This window comes from Electrona antarctica (assembly GCF_951216825.1).
Source record: "Electrona antarctica genome assembly, chromosome: 1".
Taxonomy (NCBI): domain Eukaryota; kingdom Metazoa; phylum Chordata; class Actinopteri; order Myctophiformes; family Myctophidae; genus Electrona; species Electrona antarctica.
The window spans coordinates 20,126,952-20,146,673 of NC_136806.1; the positions used below are offsets into that span (position 1 = coordinate 20,126,952).

The 19,722-nt window shown below is 42.9% G+C and overlaps 1 protein-coding gene across 3 annotated transcripts in view; it reads left to right on the forward strand.

The window, feature by feature from the left end:
- Positions 1–19,722, forward strand: part of LOC306927808 (uncharacterized protein) — a 239,057-nt gene that overhangs the window by 1,259 nt on the left and 218,076 nt on the right. The gene's annotated exons all lie outside the window — the stretch shown is intronic.

Below are 19,722 nucleotides of genomic sequence, written 5' to 3' on the forward strand. Positions count from 1 at the left end.
CTTGTTAAGTGCAGTTCCATTCTTTTGAATGGGCTGCAGCTACAAGCAACACAGCTGGAGTCATTCCTGCAACACGTGCCTTTGTCTCACTTGAGTGGGTGTCTTTAGAATGGTCTCTGGTGAATTTTTGTCAGGAGCTGTCACCAACCCTGACAGGTGAGGCTTGCCTCTGGCTTTGCTGATGTTTAGACAGGTGTTTTTGTAAGGAAAACAACCGCTTCCCCGTTTCCAGCTTAAACTCCCAACAACACCAAAATTCCCCAAAAGACGACGCAAGGAAAGAATATTATTACTGGGATAATGCTTGGGAAGGATGAGGCCTTGACAGATTGGGGGATAAAGTGTTGTGGGGGCATTTTGCCTCAAAATACTTTTCCCAACCAACCTTTGACCAATTGTTACTTGTGAATGAATTATACACAACTACTGTATTCACGATGGCCAACAGACAAACCATGTTGTAGATACTCACTAAAGGATACTAATAATTTAATGTTAAATTATCCTCCCCTATGAATACAAAAAAAGTTTGGTTGGTATCCATATGTTTGATGTTTTGCTTTGACGAGGAATTCTGTCTCAGTCAGGATTTTGAGGCAAACCAATTGGAGATACTCACAGGAGAGTACATTAAACCCACAGTTTAGTAGTTCTCTGCTAAAAGTGGGGATCAGACTGGTTATTATTCACATGGAGGCTAATCAAGAGGGAAACTTGTGTTATACATGCAGGCAAGCTGCAGTCATGATAATAATGTTCAAGGTGCCCTATTTTGTTAAGTCTTGTTTACATAATGCACTCAAGTAAAATGTACTTTTGTTTGGCTCTGTGGCCATTGCAGCAGCAGCATGCAGTGGGGTCTTGCTTCTATAAAATGTAGTTTGTTAGGATAGCATAAGGCCAAGGATAACACATGATAACAAGACACAGACACTGGCCTAAAAATGAGAGATAATCTTTTTGCCTTTCCTCTCATTATTCTCTCCTTGTCTGTGTTTCTCATCTGTGAAACTCTGTGTGCGATGACAGTCCAAAAACCACATACGACAAGTTAGTAAGAGGCCTTCGGTTGTGGCCAATTTTCTTTTTCGGTGGGCAGAACGGGGCCAACACCCCACTGATTGCCCACTCACCCTCTTCCGTTTTCCACCTGTGCAGTGTGCCAGAGCCACAGCAAAGAGTATAGGGAAGACTGAGTCAACCACCCCCTCGCTGATGAGCTCCACCGGTATGGTAGGTCCCTACACAGGCTCCTATTCTTATAGCACGCTTGGTCCATGGGAAGGAAGTGGAGTCAGTGACAAGCCTGGCAGGACAGGGGTTAGGCCACTGAGACCTGGCTTCCAATTATCCAGAAGGAGTGAATTGAGCCAGTAGTGAGGCAGAGTTCTCAAGCCAGTATCGGGGAATTCCTTCAACCTGTTGTATGTGTGAGTTTATCTGTGCTCTTACGTACTTGTATGCGTGTGACTCTCTCTATTTGCATTCTCTGTTGTGTTTATTATTGCCGTTGCTTCTGATACTGGTGGGCTGTGGTGCTGGGGGCGGTTGTTGTGTGGGGGAGACTGTGGGGGTTGTGTGCTGAGAACTCTGCTGGTCTCATTTGCCGGCCGTGGATATTTGGGTTGTTTAGCTAGACTTGACTGTCCTCCTCAGAGGTGCCGGGTTTCTGCTCCAGCTGAAAAGCTTGGTGATTTATTTTAGGGGCAAGGATGTGGGCAATCAGAAGGGCCATATTTATAGCTGGTCTGGTGAGAAGACCTGCCAGTAAAAGCACTGGTTCCAAATAGACACGTGGGGACAGAAAGCTGAAAAGTCTCCCTCTTTTTAAACAGCCCAAGGATCATGCTGTTTTCACTGAATAATGAATTGTACTTAACAGCAGCTTGACTGGCTTTTGTACCAGATCATGGCTTCAAAATATTTAGAGGAACAACAACAAGAGATGAAAGGCCAAAAACCAGTGCACATCATGGCCTGTGATGTGATGCACTCGATCTCTCTAATGTCTCAATGACACTGTGCAGTTGAGGTTACTGGTTAGCAATTACAGATTTGCTCTAAGCTAATCGCGGGGGGATTAATGTGCGTGTCTAGGACGGAAACAGAAAAAGATAGGGAGATTTTGTGTGTGTGTGTGTGCGTGCGCGCGTCGTGTTTGTGTGTGTGCATGGCATGCATGCACATACATATACAGTAGGTATACCTTTTGCGTACACTTACCCTCTTGCAAGTTCGTGATTAATGAACACGGACTTTTCTATGCCCTCTATAATTGAGATCTCTTATTACCCAGAGGCACTGTGTGGATCGTGTGCTCGATAAAGATCTCCTGACTCAGATGCAACCACAGTGATATCATCCCTTAAAAATGACAGCAATTATACAACACCTGGGCACTTATCCACTTCTCAGCTCCTGCACCCAACCTGTGGCATATCTTTACAAAGAGGCGGTTGCTGGGTGACTAGAATTGGGTGTCACTCTTTCCCAGTTTTTTCAGTTTTCAGAAACTACTCGGAAAGGAGTTAATATGTGCGGGTATAAGATGTCAGGAGTAAGGCATCATTACTCAAATCTGCCTCTCTATGTCTCTTTTGCTTTTGTGATTCTTCTCCCATTGTTCCCCCAAATACTTTGGATCCAAAACCTGATACGAGAGCCATTCTTTTTTTTAAGTGCTATTCATTTCAACCCACTGAAAATAAGCATTTATCCAAAGAAGACACTTTGTGGCTTTTCAAAAGGGTACTTAATAGATACTAAGAGTGTTTTTAGACGCCATAAGTATGAATATACACAAATATGTTTTATAGCAGTTACGTTCAAGATGGGAAAATATCTGGGATTAAAATGCATGCCTCCGTGGAAAGAAAAAAGAAAAGCTATCCAAGCCAAAATGAATTGGTTCCTACAGTGGGTCTATCCCTTTGGCGTTTGAGCAGAGCTATGCTAATCCCATGCTCACTGGAACCTCAAATTATGTCTCATTTAATTTGTGACATAGTGGAACTATTCACTCCACATTTGCCTGGAAAATTCATCCGGCACGGTGGAGCCTAAGAAACAGTCTCTCACTCAGACATCAGTGGTCTCACAGGAGAAACAAAGGCTTATGAGGATGTCATGCTAGACAAGCTTCTACTATTGACGTGAGTGAGTGACAGTTTCAGGTGTTCCACTTTCTCCCTCCGGGGAAGGCCCTCTTATACCAAAGAAATGTGTTGCAAATGTGTGGTCTGCTTATCCCATCTCGTTCCCTACAAACGAAAACTGCAGGGATATATATATATTTTTTGTTGGGTGTTTGTGGGACCGCTGTACTTAACCACATACTATACAGAGGACACATATTTTTCAACCGTAGAATATAGGCCCTGGTGCAGTGGTTTCAGTAAACAATTTCCTGCAGTGATTTTAATTCAAAATGAAACTTGGTAAAGACAACAACATGACCGGTTATGTTGTTATGAGTTACTTCTTCCTGAACTACTATACTATACCCTTGTTGTCCCCCATCTTTATTATTGTATAATTTGAAGATGGTGACTGAGCACTACTATAGGTTTGTCCTTATTTTGTCTGTGTCTTTCTGTTTGCTGTTTCTGTTTATTTCTCCATTATGGTTACAGTACATGTCACTCAGTATGGTAACCACTTTCCGAACGATATGCTACATGCCTCATCAAAGACACTGCTGGATTTATTCTATCATTAGATCATTTTAAATTCTTGAAAGCAATGATTCAAGACAACACCTGCAACTAGGCTTACAGGGACGGAAGCCAACAGCTGAATCTGTCTAAATCTGTATAAACCTATATAATTTTGAGTACAATGAACCCACTCCCCGTCTCTAACCACCTCACCAGGAAACGCTTCAGTTATTTTTTATTTCATTTGGGTGGAGTCTTTAATTTGTCTTTCAATAAGGATTTGGGTTTGCTAACAAACGTTGGTTTTGTAGGGGGAAATAAAGTTTTAGTGGAGTGCAGAGGAGGCATGACGGGTACATTGGGAGAAGGATGCTGAAGATGGAGCTGCCAGGCAAGGGGAGAAGAAGGCAGCCAAAGAGAAGGTTTATGTATGCGGTGAAATGCAGGTGGCTGGAGTCAGTGGAGTGAGTGAGGAAGATGCAGAAAACAGAAGTTTGCTGAAGCCCATACAGTACATGCTGACGTATGATTCAGACCCTCCATCGCTGTAATTGATGATGTTTCAGACGGTGGGGCCCACCGGGTGGGCCTGTGGATACAGAGCCGTGTGTCTTTCAGTTGGGATTTCTAATAATACCTTGAATACACAGGACCACAATGTAAACCCCTTAGGGCTTTTTGTGTTATCCTTTTAGCACCAGTTGTATAATCGTACCACTGTACTATTTGCAAACCGTTATTACAGTTTTTGTGTTGCTGAACAAGCACCTAATTTGTTATAAGCTAGGAACCAACACTCATTTGAGCTTGGAAATCTTTGACATATTGACCGACTGAATGGCTTATACCAGATGCCAGATGATCTGAGATATCTGCCGGCGCCTACTGATACAGTACTGTATGAGTGGGGACTAAACAGCTGATAAACCTCTGCCCACTGCATTGAAAACCAATATCACCATCATGCCAATAAGAAAGACTGCCTTGTTATTGGGCAGGGGGCATGTGTAGGTACGGGCACTTATAGGCAGTGCGCGTTGGTTCTTCAATGCAGTTACAATCACACCTGTGTGAAGTGAGGGGCGCTCTTATCATCATACATCATCTCATTCCAATGCAATCACAATTTGCGTCCTCACTGTTGTCTTCAATGTTTGTGTTTACACACTTGTCTTCAATGTATGTGTTTACACACTTTTGTCTTCAATGTTTGTGTTTATACAGACCCTCAAAGCTGGACAAAGGAGGGGCTAGCGCCCCTCAAAAATAAACCCAATTCAGTGATGGGCCCTTTAGCCCATTCATTGAATTCAGAGGTCGCCAGACATATTAGGTAGCAGATATCTCTGATCATCTGGCTACACGAGACTAGGCTTATGCAAGCTGTGTTGTCGCAGTTAAGGACCCACCCTGACGGGGTTGGGTTTCCAAACCCCTGAGTATGACATAAAAGCAAAATGTCCGCCATGTGGTTATGGTCAATAGCATTGCATAGTTAGTTTCTAACAGTCACAGACAATGTGCTTTCGTTGTGCCCTAAAGTGTAGATTGAAAGAAACAAAAATTGTCCAGACAAAAATTGCCCATTGGAAAATGTAACTGCCTCATATTGAGATGTATGAAAGCGTTGACATAATGTGAGGTGACGTTAGAATTTCTTTCTCTGTCTAACACAATGTGGGCAGTGTGGAAACCTGGATCTTGAAGATTTTTTTTTTCTTAAGAGTATCCACAGCTTCACAAACCCTGCAGGTCTCACTTAACGTACACAGCCTTTCTAATCAAAACCGGCCTTGCCTCGGGTTCTGAGGTCATCAGCAGAGGAGAGGAAACTATTGATGGAAAAAAGGTTGCTGGACCTGGTCTAACGGTTCACTCATACAGACTCTGCAGCTTCTAGACGGAGCTGCGTTATGAACAAGGCAGTGCTGTCCACATCTGATTTAAGGGCTGCTTTTGTCGTGACATGGGCCAACGGCGGGCTCATGCTTTTATTGGCTGTTTAGTTCCATTTCTTGACCCACGCTGAAAGTCCAATAAACGTTAATAAGTCTTTAATGTTTTCTTACTTTGAACACAGCCTGCGTCTAGAGAGAGTGTGATCCGTGATTTATCGACTGTAGCACCTTGAGTTGTACATCAATAATATTTTACCTTATGAAACATGTGAAATCACTTAAAGCCTTCTACTAATTCACAGTGATCTATTAAAGACCCTATTTTATACTTAAATGGTGAAAATATACAAGTGAAATCTACAAGCTCACTGTCGCATCATGACACGTTGAGAACTAATAGATCTTTTTCAATGTTTGAACGTCGTTAAGCAATTTTAATCGGGACACCGGGACGATCCATGGGATGATGATGACATTGTGTGTCTGTGTTGCCCCTCCACCACCAGCTTAATATGGAAAGAGAAGTGCCGTAGAGAAACCGCACCACAATAGAAGAAAGGGAGGCATGAGAGTCGGGTTCCCATGTGCAGGCTGTTGTGTGTGAAGTGTCTGGTGATTGCCAGAGCTGTTCTGGGGATGCTGCTGGACAGGGAGGTGAGAGGCAGGTTAATTACTGCACTGAGAGGGGAGGGCAAGATGCCTTACACAGCCCTTTGTGGCCTGCAGTCTTGGGTTTCCAGTGCGGAGAGGGAGGCGCGAAAAGGAAGGGGTTGCGGTGACGATGGCATGGGGTTAGACTGCACGGGCCAAGTCCATCCCTAGGTCACCCAATCAATCACACACAAGTGACAGGGCACCAGCCGTGTGTCCTGAGTGAAAAACGTACAGTATGTATGTTGTACTGTTACAGTGTACATGTACAAAGTTGCATATTCAGACATTAATATGTTTTTTATTTTCCTATATACCCTGGTTCTGCTCATTTTTGCTCTCAAACTATGTAGTGCATTGTAGGCCTATGTAGTGTACCTCATGATAATCGACATAATACACTCTGCAGTGATGCCCTGAGACGTTTACATTTTTCCTAATTCCAAAGTTCAACTCCGCATTTTCAGTCTTTTCATTATTTTTCCAGTGGAAGGCCATGGAGGGGAACATGCTTGATTTACAACCCCCTAAAGCTAGCTAACCTGTCTCCATAGGTTCATTAACAAAAACATAAATGCTGATATTTACATTTCAGTATCGGAGTGCTATTAAAAGTTTGTATGTCTTGAGACCACTATGTTGTCATGGCTGTGTCCGTTTATTTTTTCTGCCCATGAACGCAGTGAGGTGCTTTTAGAGTTCATTAAGTAAATGAACAGGTGTTTCCCCCTCTTAACTCTTCATACATGGCTAATGAGCCAACTTAAGTGTGTTTAAATTATTAGGCCATTAGGGACGGGAAATGTACAAAACGCTGAACACACAAAGAAATGACGTGAGTGTACATGCCCTGCTAACTCGCACAATGCAGAGTTTTCACAATTCTTAAGAAAGTCAACAAGCTCCCAGATGTTTTGGGATTTTTGAAAACTAATCATATCATTAGAGATTAAGTACTTTTGAGACCTGGCAAAGTTGGAAATAATGATGTTTTTTCTACTTAAATGGGTTTGGACCCCATTCAGGTAATTAACCTCTTTATTAATGTAGTGCTAATGAATATAAATAGGCCTGTAGATGTTCCTTGTGAGAGGTTTTGGTCATTTGCAGGGCAGAAGTTAGGGGGGGGGGGATAAATACATCTGTGCCATGCTTAATTTTATGTTTGTCTTTGGGTAAAATGTTTTTTTTTGTCTTTCTCAAGAGGTTGAGGAGAATTATTGTTGCACGAGCTAAAATATGGAAAAAAAGGACTGCTTGTGTGTCCAATGTAAAGTGACCTTATCCTTGCAAGAGGAAGCCCATTAACTGGGGTTTCTCTGGGAGCAATGTTGAATGTGAGAGTACTATATTAGAAGGCCAAATGGAGAAACTGGGAGTGAGCCTCAATCCGGTTACACTCACTAAAATCAACTTTTCGGATTTATTACACTTTAACAGTGGCTTCGTTGCAATGTTTTAACTTATGGAAACACATTTTAAGTATAACTGTACAATCACCTGTTTACTGCCCAATCTTTTATTATAATTCATCAGACTACTGTACGTACTTACTGTTCAGTGTTAAAAAATTATATAATGTTTTCATACCTTTCGTCTCTAGATTAGTGTAGTTGGGGTTTACCTCTTTTTTTAAATCACAATTGTTCATTGAAATGAAAACATGGAAGACCTGAAATCTGGAAATGAATGTTAAAAATGACACTAATTCTGCCGGTAACATGAGATATTTTCGGTCAAGTACTTCGCTAAAGCTGATTTAGCTGATGGAAACACAATACAAAACGTTTGATTCGCAGTGTCGGGGAACCTATGGCCGGTACTTCTGAACTACGCACACTATCTTAATAATTCACCACGCAGTCACAGTTGGGCCATGAAGAAGAGAAACTGTGGCGCTCGGGGAGGAAAGAACCTGATCCATCTCCTAACAAGGGAGAAGTGTGAATATGACAAAGCCTTCCCATCTGACACCTAAGCCAACAATCGGCCATCTGTCATCATTATAAGTGGGGTCTGATGTGCCGCACTTAAGAGGCACCCTGAATTTTTCATGCTCCACCACCAATTAAGCTGGGCCAATTATCTTCTCAATTATTGAGTCAAATTTGGAAACCCAATCACTTATTCATAAATGGGTCACTGGTAAGGTTTCATCATCAAAGGTGATTTATTGAGCAAAAGTTGAAGGGTACACCCCCACAGTGTATACCTACTACTTTATTAATTCATGTAGTATGATGAGCTAATGTCCTTGCATCAGTCCAGTGCCGACGTCTTCAGTTCTTTAGTGTAGATGGCTCTTTGGGTATTCATATTCCTGGCCTGGGACAATAGAAACCTCTCCATACTCAATAACAGCTAATCCTCTCAACGCAAAAGTCACCTGTCTCAGGTGTGTTGAGGGAGAATGTCAGCTGAAACACTATCACCAAGATAGACGCTCCAAAAAATGTTTTCTTCCCCCTTTGTTCATTTGACAGGACTTAACACCACTTACAGCCTTTTTGACAGGTCCTGGAATTATTTTTCTCACCATTATGTTCTCGCCTTGTGGAAATTAAATCATGTGACAGGGGATTTGATGACACATAATATTCATTTTAACAAGGACTTGTTAAAATCTGCCGTATCTGGTGACTAATCCCAAAACTGGCACAATGAGGTTGAGATGAAGGTGTGGGTCTTGCCTGGCGGGCCTTCGTTCTCCATTTCCTCATTTGTCTTCCGCCTTCCTCTCTTCAGAACAAATTCACAACAGAGCTCCATGAAAGGGGTCAATCCCCAACGGGAGGCATGTGAACCTCGGCCAGTGCAACAGTTCTGCTGTGGTCCGCGGCAGTTTTCATTATAGGTACAAAGGGCAACAAAATGGCTCTTTCAGAAACTTTTGTTTACCTTGGCAGCCAGGCAATGGTTTACAGTCACTCTAGAACTTGGTCAAAAATGTGTCAGTGGGAAAGAATCTAACCTATCGACTTCCACCTTGATGGTCCACTAACCTATTCTGATAGATCGTGTTAACTCCTACATGATCACCAGTTAACACTACTGGATTTTGTTTCCTGATAACATTCCTTTACACCTCAACCTGTACAGTGGTAATCATTGTAGGAGTCCTTTATTAATCTATTCTGGATTTTCATGAGCATTATACAGAAGGACTAACATATTATTCACGTATACTTACTGACACAGGACTGCTTGTCTCAACTGACTTGTTACACAATTTCTTGTGAGTTACAATAGTTTTGGGCATGAGACAAAATACACAAAAATGGAATCAAATCTGCACCAAAATGATGGTACATATAGAAGGGCACATTCTGTGCCTGCTACTCATACCGTAGCATGCTGTATGTATTGCATTATGCACATAACAACTGCTCACATGCAGAGCTCACTGTTGTAGCAGCATCTCCTGACATGAGACAGCATTGCAGATCCTCTGACAGCTTGCATAGAAGTGCATGCCTATCCAATGGCTGCAACCCGCCAGCTGTGAAAAGGGTTGGCCCTTCCAAACGTGGCTGTATCGGTGCTCATGAGCGACAGCCAGCTTAATATTTGATGAGGGAGACTTCGGATGATCCAAAGGTTGGTCTCTTCACAGTGTCTGATGCAGGGAACACCCAGGTCTTGTGGTATTGTTATCCCACTCCTGTTGGGCCCGTTGCTATTCATAGACTGAAGGATAGGGTTCTGCGCTCCCCTCTCTGAGAGTTTCGCTGAAGAGACAAACACAATGAAGTCAGAATAACAAAAGATGGCTGTGCCCTTCTCATCCCCACCACCTGAGATCCCCACTATAACACGATTGCTAGTGTGATGGACAAGGAGAATGCTCATCTGAGTTTGGTGTTCATATTGTGCTTTTGTCTGTAGCAAATTGCAAAGCTTTACAAATGTGAAATCTAGTGTTGTGGAATTAACCACTTCAACCCTATAGTTTACCTATTCGGGCATGTCATAATAGGCGAACATTCTGCGAAAATAGCAGATCTACAAACTCACGTGTATATAGAATATAGGAGTATATAGGATTTAAAGATAGATAGATCCTTTTATTGATAGAAGCTCAGTCTGACGGTCAATATCTAGATAAGACAACAATATCAGTTTTTAAAACTGGCCCGGACGGTTAGCTCAACCGTCTGGGCACCTAGGCTGCTGAGCCAGCCTGGCGGCGTGCCACGGGTTCGACTCCCGATCCCGACGGCCTTTGCCGCGTGTCTCCCCCCCATTTCCTGTCAGTATACTTTCAATAAAGGCAGAAAAAGCAAATATATATATATATATATATATATACGTGCATCCACACACACACGGATCACTTGATGATTATTTTCTAAACAAGGTCTATGTTTCATTGCTGATGAAAGCACCAACCTGTATGAATGAGGCAGCACCAAATTCACATTTTGTTTTTGTAGAATATTACACACTACACTATTCAAACATATTTATTGTTTATTAGAATGCCATATTAATATGGTTCTGCTTTTCCACATTATTTGAATTTCCAGCATTTAAAATGATCCTGTCTGAATAAGTCTGATTCTAACCTTGGATTTACTGTATGGTAAAGTGTATGTCCGATCTACCGGCCTGTTAGTGGAGTTTTTGTGTGTGACTAATTTAATGGATTTCCAGTGTTTCCCCTAGGATGAAGTTGTAGCAGCAGCTCTGAATAGGTCTATTTATCTTCCAGAATATTTATATGTCCAGAAAAACTAATTTTGCCCTCAAAATAAAATAAGGAGTCAGTTGTCTGAGATTGACAGGTGTTGCTGAGTCACGGTGGTCCTGCGGTGCACCCCCTCCAGGCAAAACACTCCCATGATTTGGAACCCATTTTTCACCCTTTTTTTTTTTTAGATCATTATGATCATTATGGATCTTCAAAATGTTAATTTCACAGATGTTTCCTTGCACAGTCCAATGAGATGATTATGTTTGATGTATTGTTAAGCTTAATTTATACTCCATCGTGCAACGGTGTTGCTTTGTTGACAAAATGAACAAATTAAAAAAACTTGATTTGAGCTGAGAATGATCAGATAAAGCAAAGTTATTTACCTGAATATGAAGCGATAATGCTGTTAAATTGTCAATGCTGATAGTTAATCTGATCCCTAGTAAAATATATATCAAAGCATAGCATTTTATGGCCAATTTTGTGACGACAAAACAAATTGTACAAATTGAGAATTGAGGCATTTGAATTGACTGAGCTTAACAGGCAGCTGAAAGTGAGTCTTTCCACAGAAATGGTTACCAAGACACTGTGTGTGTGTGTGTGTGTGTGTGTGTGTGGGTGTGTGTGTGTGTGTGTGTGTGTGTGTGTGTGTGTGTGTGTGTGTGTGTGTGGGGGGGGGGGGGGGAGTAGCAGTATATCAAAAGGCGATGATAAGGGTATCTACTGAGCTAATACTGAGCTAATGTGTAGTGATAGTAATTCACCTGACCCCTGGAAGTAGAAGAAATATACAGTATCATATATCCTGCAGGTGTCTCACCCTGGCTCAGTGTGAATCCATGGGATTTAGCCCATGTCTTTGAGCTGCACTTTTCTTCCTACCACCACTGGCTGCATGCCCAAAGGAATCAACGGCTCAAGCTTTTTTAAATGTCCATCAGGCCATCTATGAGGGAGTTTTTGGCAGGTTGGACAGAGACATTGAAACCGATCCTCCTCTTTTTCCTTTTCCCCTCGTTTTCTTTTCGTCTCTTAATCCATAAACCATCTCTAACCAGGCCCATCTGGTCACCTCTGCCTCTGTCTGTCCTCCCACCCTCTCCTCTGAGCTGACTGGGGAGGATGGATGGACTGAGTGTGGTGATCCACACATATTTTTTTTCAGCCGTTTCTTTTTGGCCTGTCCTGTCCTTTTCTTTTTTTTTGCGTTGTCTTGCAGTGGACTGTATGGTTAGTTTGCTGGACATGTCATGCTTGTATGAGAGTATCTCCAAGCTCCTAAAACAGAGTATGTAATAGATGATGATTGAAAAAGTCTCTGTCAGCATGCTGTCTGTCACTTTAACTCTAGAGTCTCATATCTTTGTCTCCACCAGGCCAAAGGCATGGGGGAGAGACTACAGTATGTTTTGCACCCTGTCCGTGTGTCCGTCTGTCTGTGTCTCTGTCCGTCTGTGATCAGCTAATCTCCAGCACCGCTGGCTTGATCGCAGCGAAACTGAGCACATACACTCTCCCTGAGCTGAACCTCTGCCCCAAATGTTTCACAAGGGCATGTTATAGCGCCACCAGAGAATAATCAGATAAAGTTATGTCTTTCAGGTTTTTTTCATACTCCATCCTCATTAGCTACGATTGGCTTCCAAAGTTTGCAGAAGTGCTCCCTTTTGAACAAAATGCTTCAAATCAAGAACAAAAAGTGCAATTTGCGTGAAATCTTGCACGCACATTACCACTAGGCTGAGGAAGAAATGCCAATTTCAAAGCAGCCTCATGGTGGCGCTATAACAGCACCAATCTGAACCACCAAAATGTCACAAATCAATTTTGATGTACATCGCTGTGGATAGATCTATCTATAAATGCACCAAGTCTCTGTATGTCTGTAACTGGAGAACCGTTCTACCCACCGACTTCAAAGTCAACACACACGTTCCACACTCCCACCGGAAGAGTAGTGGTCTCTGTATGTGTGTATGTCTGTAATGCACGTAACTAGAAAACCGTTCGCCCCACCGACTTTAAATTCGACACACGCGTTCCGCCCCCCACAGGGAGTGCAGTGCCCGGTGTCGAGTCGATCGGACCCACGGTTGTCCAGAACCGCCACAAAAGGGCCCTGCCCAGGCTCCATATATGGAGCTGGCCTGTTCTGACATCCCAACACTCCATATTTGGGCATGCCTGACACAGAACTCCATATATGGAATAAAGGGACAGAGAGACAGATACAGAAATCTCCATATATGGGCATAAAAGGGACACAGACAGATGGGTGGAACGGGTACTCGTGGTGTACAACGGGTATTGCATAGCCAGGTGGGGCATGGATCTCCAACTTCCATCGTTACGGACTCAATGCTCTACAGCCAGTGATTGAGCTTTTAATTTCTTGGATGATGAAATGGTGTTGGTTTGGTGGTGTGACAGTTTTAAATATAAGCCCTTAGAAATTTGGGATTTTTTTTTTGCATGCCATCATGTTTGGTGGGGCAGACAGGGCATTTAGGGGTGAATTGCCCCCCTGTGCCCATGCCTATATCCGGCCCTGCACTCAACTGTATAAAAGTTCCTGATTGGACTTGTCACTGTAAGATGCTGAGTGCTATTGTGGGTTCTTGCCGACCCAATTGTCCGCTTTGGAATGAAAGCTTTTGCGCTTTATCGACCAAACACCTGATGGTGCATCAAGTCTATAGGCTACGTGTAGCCCAGGCTTTGCTGGGTCTGCTGCTTGCTATATGCATTTAAATCAAATTCCTTTCTCACTGTGCTGGGCTTCTCCCTGGTGTTGTGTATGTGTGTGTGTGTGTGTGTGTATAGCCCTGAGACCAAGTAGGCTATTGTAAGAAGTGGAGAGCATAATTGGACAGAAACAACTGCTGATCAATTAACCCTGGTATAGGCTACTGCTTCCATGAGTCTCTCCACCCACAGCAGTCTAAATTGAGTGAGAGTTCATAGAGAAACTAATAATCAGCTTAAATGTGGTGTGAAGTATCGGCTTCCTCACAAACTGTGCCAATTGTTAATGCAGTTCAGATTGATTGGTCAACCTATTGAAGAGAACAATGGATGAAGGATCGGACAGTCTTCTCCATTTTATCATTTTATATAGTAGGATATTTAAACAAAGTTGTTGATTTATTACTATAATACAGTATATAGTGTTCCATTTTAAGCCTCTTCAAATGATGGGTTCTCATTTTGTAACAGAACTTAACTCAGAACTCACAGGCTATAGCTTTTTGCATTCATGTCATATTTTGTTCTGAACCTTTCACTGACCGCCGGTGAATTACCAAGAAGATAAACTCTGCACCCTATTTTTAGTCTTGCTGTCAAGCATAAACCAATCATACCTGGACAGTTATATAACCATGAAAAAATAATAATTTGAAAAAATCACAGTAAACACGGGACGGTTTAAAGGAGTGAATTCATGAGAGCAACCCTGAAAATGATAACATTGACACAGAAACCATTAGAGTTCACGAGGCGCCCACACACATGCAGCAGCACATAGCACGTCTTCAGGTGCCACTTATTTCTCTCGTCGTCTGCCCCCCACCCCTCCTCCTCCCTTTCTTCGCCCAGGAAACACTGCAAGAGGGAGGGCCGCGCTGCGTTCTCCTCAGCACCCTATCAGAAAAAAGCCACAACACAAACAGCGGCGGCCGTATCAGGCCCCAGCTGCCGACATGTCTGCTCAGTGGCGTATTTATTTAAACCTGCGGCTGGCCTCGACGCTCCGACGCAGGCCTCGCCGGGGGCCTCCCTGGCTTGTTTGAGAATCCATTCACACCTGCGCATTAAATTACTGACACTAATGTTACTAGTAATGCTTGGAACGGCTCCCACTTTCGAACCCATAAACCTGCAGGAGCCGGGGAATACTGAACATGTTGGGGGGTGGTGGAGGTGTGTGTGTATGTGGGGATGGGGGGGGGGGGGGGGGGTACTCGTATGAATGACAGATTCAGACATGATACAGGGGGTATTTTGTTAGATAAGCACAAACCTGTTTGGTCAGTGGTGTTTTTGTCATTATACGATGTATGGGCCTAGTCACATGACATCATACGTATTATGTGAAGTGAAGGGATCTGCAGCCAGCCAGGTTAATGTTTATTCTCATTGTCAGCATGTGAGAATGACATGAATGTGTGTGGCGAGGGGAATTTAGATTGGGTACTACTGTACATCCATTTAACCCAGGCGTCCTCATTTAGGGCATTTATAGGTGAACATTTTCAAAGAATTTCAAAAAAGAATCATCCCACCTTTTTATATTAAAATAGCCAAAATAGCATAATTTACACATTGTGAGCTTGTTGTAGATTGTTTTACTATTCGCTGTTCTTTTTCTTTCTTTTTTTTAAACTTTGTTTTTATTTTCCAAACAACTATCGAAAATACATACATTCAAGAAATTCGCTGTTCATTTTACATCAAGTAGACTATGCATGGCTTACGTGCTTAAATCACACAACTGCAATGCATGCTTATTCTGTGGGCTGACAGTAAAAGACGCTGTCCCCTTGGGGAAGGGAGAGTGGGGGAAGGAGTTGGTGGGGGTGGAGGGGGAGGCTGACACATTGTTTGACTGTTACCTGGTTGCTAAGGACTCAATGGCTTTTGAACTTGAGAGGCGTGGAGGCATGAACACCTGTGCGACGACCCCCCCCCCCCCCCCCCCCCCCCCCCCTCCAGGAGCGGCTGGATACCTTTCACCTCGTCTCACTCTGCAGCACTCACCGAGGGGCTGAGAAGAAAAGAACAGGGGCGCGGAGAAAGGAAAGTATCCGAGAGACGTCTCCCGAGCTGTCAGTCTGGGGTCAGAGGTGAAAGGTTGGCATGGTGGGGGCATGTCAGGTGTTAAGTGGAGCAGACAGGCCCACGAAGGGCTTGTTAAACGCTTACCTGGCGACCCGCTAACCTGCGGCCAGGTGGAGACACAAAGCCGCCATGGGCTCTGGTCCAGGATCATACACAAACAGGATGGGATGTTCAAGAGGCAAAGAGGAAGCACACCTGAAATGGAGAGATGTGTTGTTATTAGGACGACTGTGATTGCCCTGAAAAATGGGAAAAGGTTTGAGAAACATATTCAACGGGTAAAGTGATCTAAATCGTACTTCATGATGTCAAGCTTAAAATGGGATGAGACGAGTTAAGCTTAACATCATAAAGATTTAGATCAATAGCATATCAATGATCATCACCAATATTCTGTATTTTAGTGTAGATTTTATTTAACTTGTAACCACTTAAGCCCTATATACTTTGTCATAAGACAATAGAATATCTAAAGATGAGCTTGTAGATCTGCTACTGTATCTTCTCTAATTTTATTTAATTTTTTAAATTGGCAGCTATAATGAAATGCCCCAAACAGGGACACCAGGTTGAAAGTGTTTAATTTAATTTAACATAAAATATAGCATGTAATGAAAGCTTAACAGCTGAACTAAACTTGTCTGACACTGCTAATTAACTGCTGAGGAGCCTTTTGGATAAGTAACAAAGCATCTACGCTCCAGTTTCATAATCCCTTTCCTTATCATACTGAGACCAATGTCAGTTTAAATCACAAAGGAATTACATTTAAAGGTTAACTGTGGCATCGTTGCACTAATCTGATAATCTGTGACATGCGATCGTCCGTACTTCTACCCTTCAATTTAATTAGAATGTAGATTAGAACAGCCTCCTCGTGTGGACCTTAGCGGTTTTCTGTTCTGAGATGTGGATAAGCGAGCATCGCGCAAAGACTCATTGGAATACAGCTTAGTTGGTTATGAATTATGATGATGTCAAGTTTCTGTAAGCCGAGTGAAAAGGCTGCAGACATCCACGACCCTCTGAAGTATGATGGCCCCCTCTCCCTCTCTTGAGGGGATCTTCCCCCGGTGAGGTGTGTCCTGTTGTGGACGGCTTTGTGTGAACGTGGCATTGAGATGTCTGTCCAGCTGTCCATTACTTATTGATGCCGGCGTCACAATGTCGCTATTGTCCCGCCAGGCACAGCATGGAAACGCACACTAGTGTGCAAGTGAGAAGGTAACACTTTGCTCCAAGTCTGGTGGCTTGTGTCCATGTGACCGTGTCGTGCACTGCCTGCACTGAGGAGCCGTGGGATGGGTGGACAGGGAGCCTTGGGATGGGTGGACAGAGGAGCCTTGGGATGGGTGGACAGGGAAGTGATCATTTGTGGGGGGAAGAAGGAATTTAATTCTGCTCAGAATTTGGTCTAGTTGATCACAAAAAAGTATCTTGAAAATATCAGTGTGTAAATTACTTGGCAGAACGATGTTTGTGACATTTTCTGCAACTTGCAAATATACCTTTTGGTTAACTGTGATTGTAAAATGTTTTTTTTACTGTTCCCACTTGATTACTGTAAAAATGTTTACAACAAGAGGAAAAGCATTTAAAGTCAATTTATTCAGATCATAACTAACATTGTTTCATTATAACTAAGCTGCTCATTATCCTGATGTCATCGAACATATAGATAATATTGGAAAATCATTGTCCGGGCTCTTAAAAAAGATAGAGAGAAGAAGAAAACATTTTGTGTTTGTTTAACCTTATATGGCAAGTAGCCTAGAGAGAAAAACAAATGCCCAAAAAGATATATATATATATTAAAAAAAACATCGGAAAAAATAATACAGAACATCGCAAGTCTTTGACATTATCCTTTCTGACAGTGTGCAGGTTCCTCTCCTGTTTTCGGTATGTTGTTCAAACCCTGTGTCACCCAGGTGTTCTATAACGACCAACATTTGAGAGCTGTTCAGTTACACAGGGGCCCAGGTGAGCCCCAGAACAACCCCCTCCCCAGAGTCCCCACTCCAAATATTACTAAGAGTAAGATCTGTACTCAGGGGGTCTGGTCTAAGTAAGCATGCATTGTTCAAGTGATTGTGGCCTCACTCTTTAAGTTCTTCAAACCAGGAAATGGTTAAACGGGGCTAATTAGCTGGTATTCCCTGCAGTCCAAGGCTCTGGCAGCTCCTCTGTGTGGTTGATCTGACAGGAGTCGTGCCCTCTGGGGTCTCCATGTATCAATTATGGAGCCTTTCACCGTGCCATTTTGGAAACATTAGACAAACTCAATCCCTGCTTTGGCCTTCAGCGGTCACATCATTTTATCTTGGCTTTTAAAATCAGGCAAGTGCCGCTGTATTTTGTTGTATTGGGTGCTGGTGGACTTCTTTGGAATGAAGTTAATTGTCTTTTTTTGCACAGATATTAACAATGTAAAGGGTATAGAAAACAATGGTACAAGTTCTGTGATTGTCAGTCCGCCAGTAGTGTATATAACAAGAGTATAAAACAGGCTTTACCCAGACATATAATTTACACATATGCATACTAGGACAGGGAAATAAGACAGAGAAAAACAAACCTAGTCAGGACACCCAAAATCACCTTTTCTTAATTGTGTCCTCTGTGATAGGGAGCAATGCTATAGTACAATTCGCTCACATAGGCTTATGGTTTCAGAGCTTTCTGCTGTTACATACTGTGTGTGTGTGTGTGTGTGTGTGTGTGTGTGTGTGTGTGTGTGTGTGTGTGTGTGTGTGTGTGTGTGTGTGTGTGTGTGTGTGTGTGTGTGTGTGTGGGGGCACCCTCCACACACGTGTGTGTGTGTGTGGAGGGTGCGTGGGGTGCGCGCGCACACTCCGGGCTAGTCCGGACACACACTCAGCTCTGTGTGTGTCCCAGCAGATCAAACACGGCAGTCGTGCCCGACGAAAGAGCTCATAGTACGGGCAGCAGAAAATGAGACCATATACTAATCTCTGACGGCTTGTTTGTAAATTACATTTTCGGTTTACTAGTGGTGGGTAATGGTTTTACAGCTGCAACAGCTAGTATTATTTTTTGTTTTCAGAAATTGCATTTTCTGTCGATAAATGACGAGGGGGGGGGGGGGTGTTCTGACGACCTGACCCTTTAATTACCCCCCGCAAGAAATCAACGATTTAGAGAGGTTCAGATGTTAAAGCATGCATATCCAGTGTTGTGATTGAATCCAATCTGTCAACCCATCTGAAGTCCCACTAAAAATGGTTTTGATTTATTTTTCCAAATTGGCGGAAATAGCCGACGATCTACAAGCTCACAATAATGTGTGTGTGTGTGTGTGTGTGTGTGTGTGTGTGTGTGTGTGTGTGTGTGTGTGTGTGTGTGTGTGTGTGTGTGTGTGTGTGTGTGTGTGTGTGTGTGTGTGTGTGTGTGTGTGTGTGTGTGTGTGTGTGTGTGTGTGTGTGTGTGTGTGTGTGTGTGTGTGTGTGTGTGTGTGTCTCTCTGTCTCTCTGTCTCTCTGTCTCTCTCTCTCTCTCTCCTCTCTTTTGGAAAATGTTTGAAAAATAGGGATGCCAGGTGGTTAATGTGAGCTAGCCTACATAGCCGGGGAGCCACAGGCCCAAAAGCTCAACGGTTAAGGATTTACCTGTGATGTCATGACATAATTTTTTTGTTTTTGTTTGTGTTTTTTCTATTCACTTGGTCATTAAGGTCCACAGAAAGAGAGGTCTGCTCTGCCGCGAAAAAAAGTTATGGACATTTTTGTATACCCCACCATAGACAAACAATATAAGGTAAATTTCATCATACTTTAAGTAGCATGTGACATGTCAAACTAGGGGGTTTTCGTGATTCTGAATCCATTACAAGCATTAGTTTTTCACGAAAAACACTCCTTGCCCTAAATTTGGCCATATCCGCCAATATAGCCGTTTTAGGCCAAGGAGTGTTTTTCGTGAAAAACTAATGCTTGGAATGGAAGGGAATAGAAAAAACA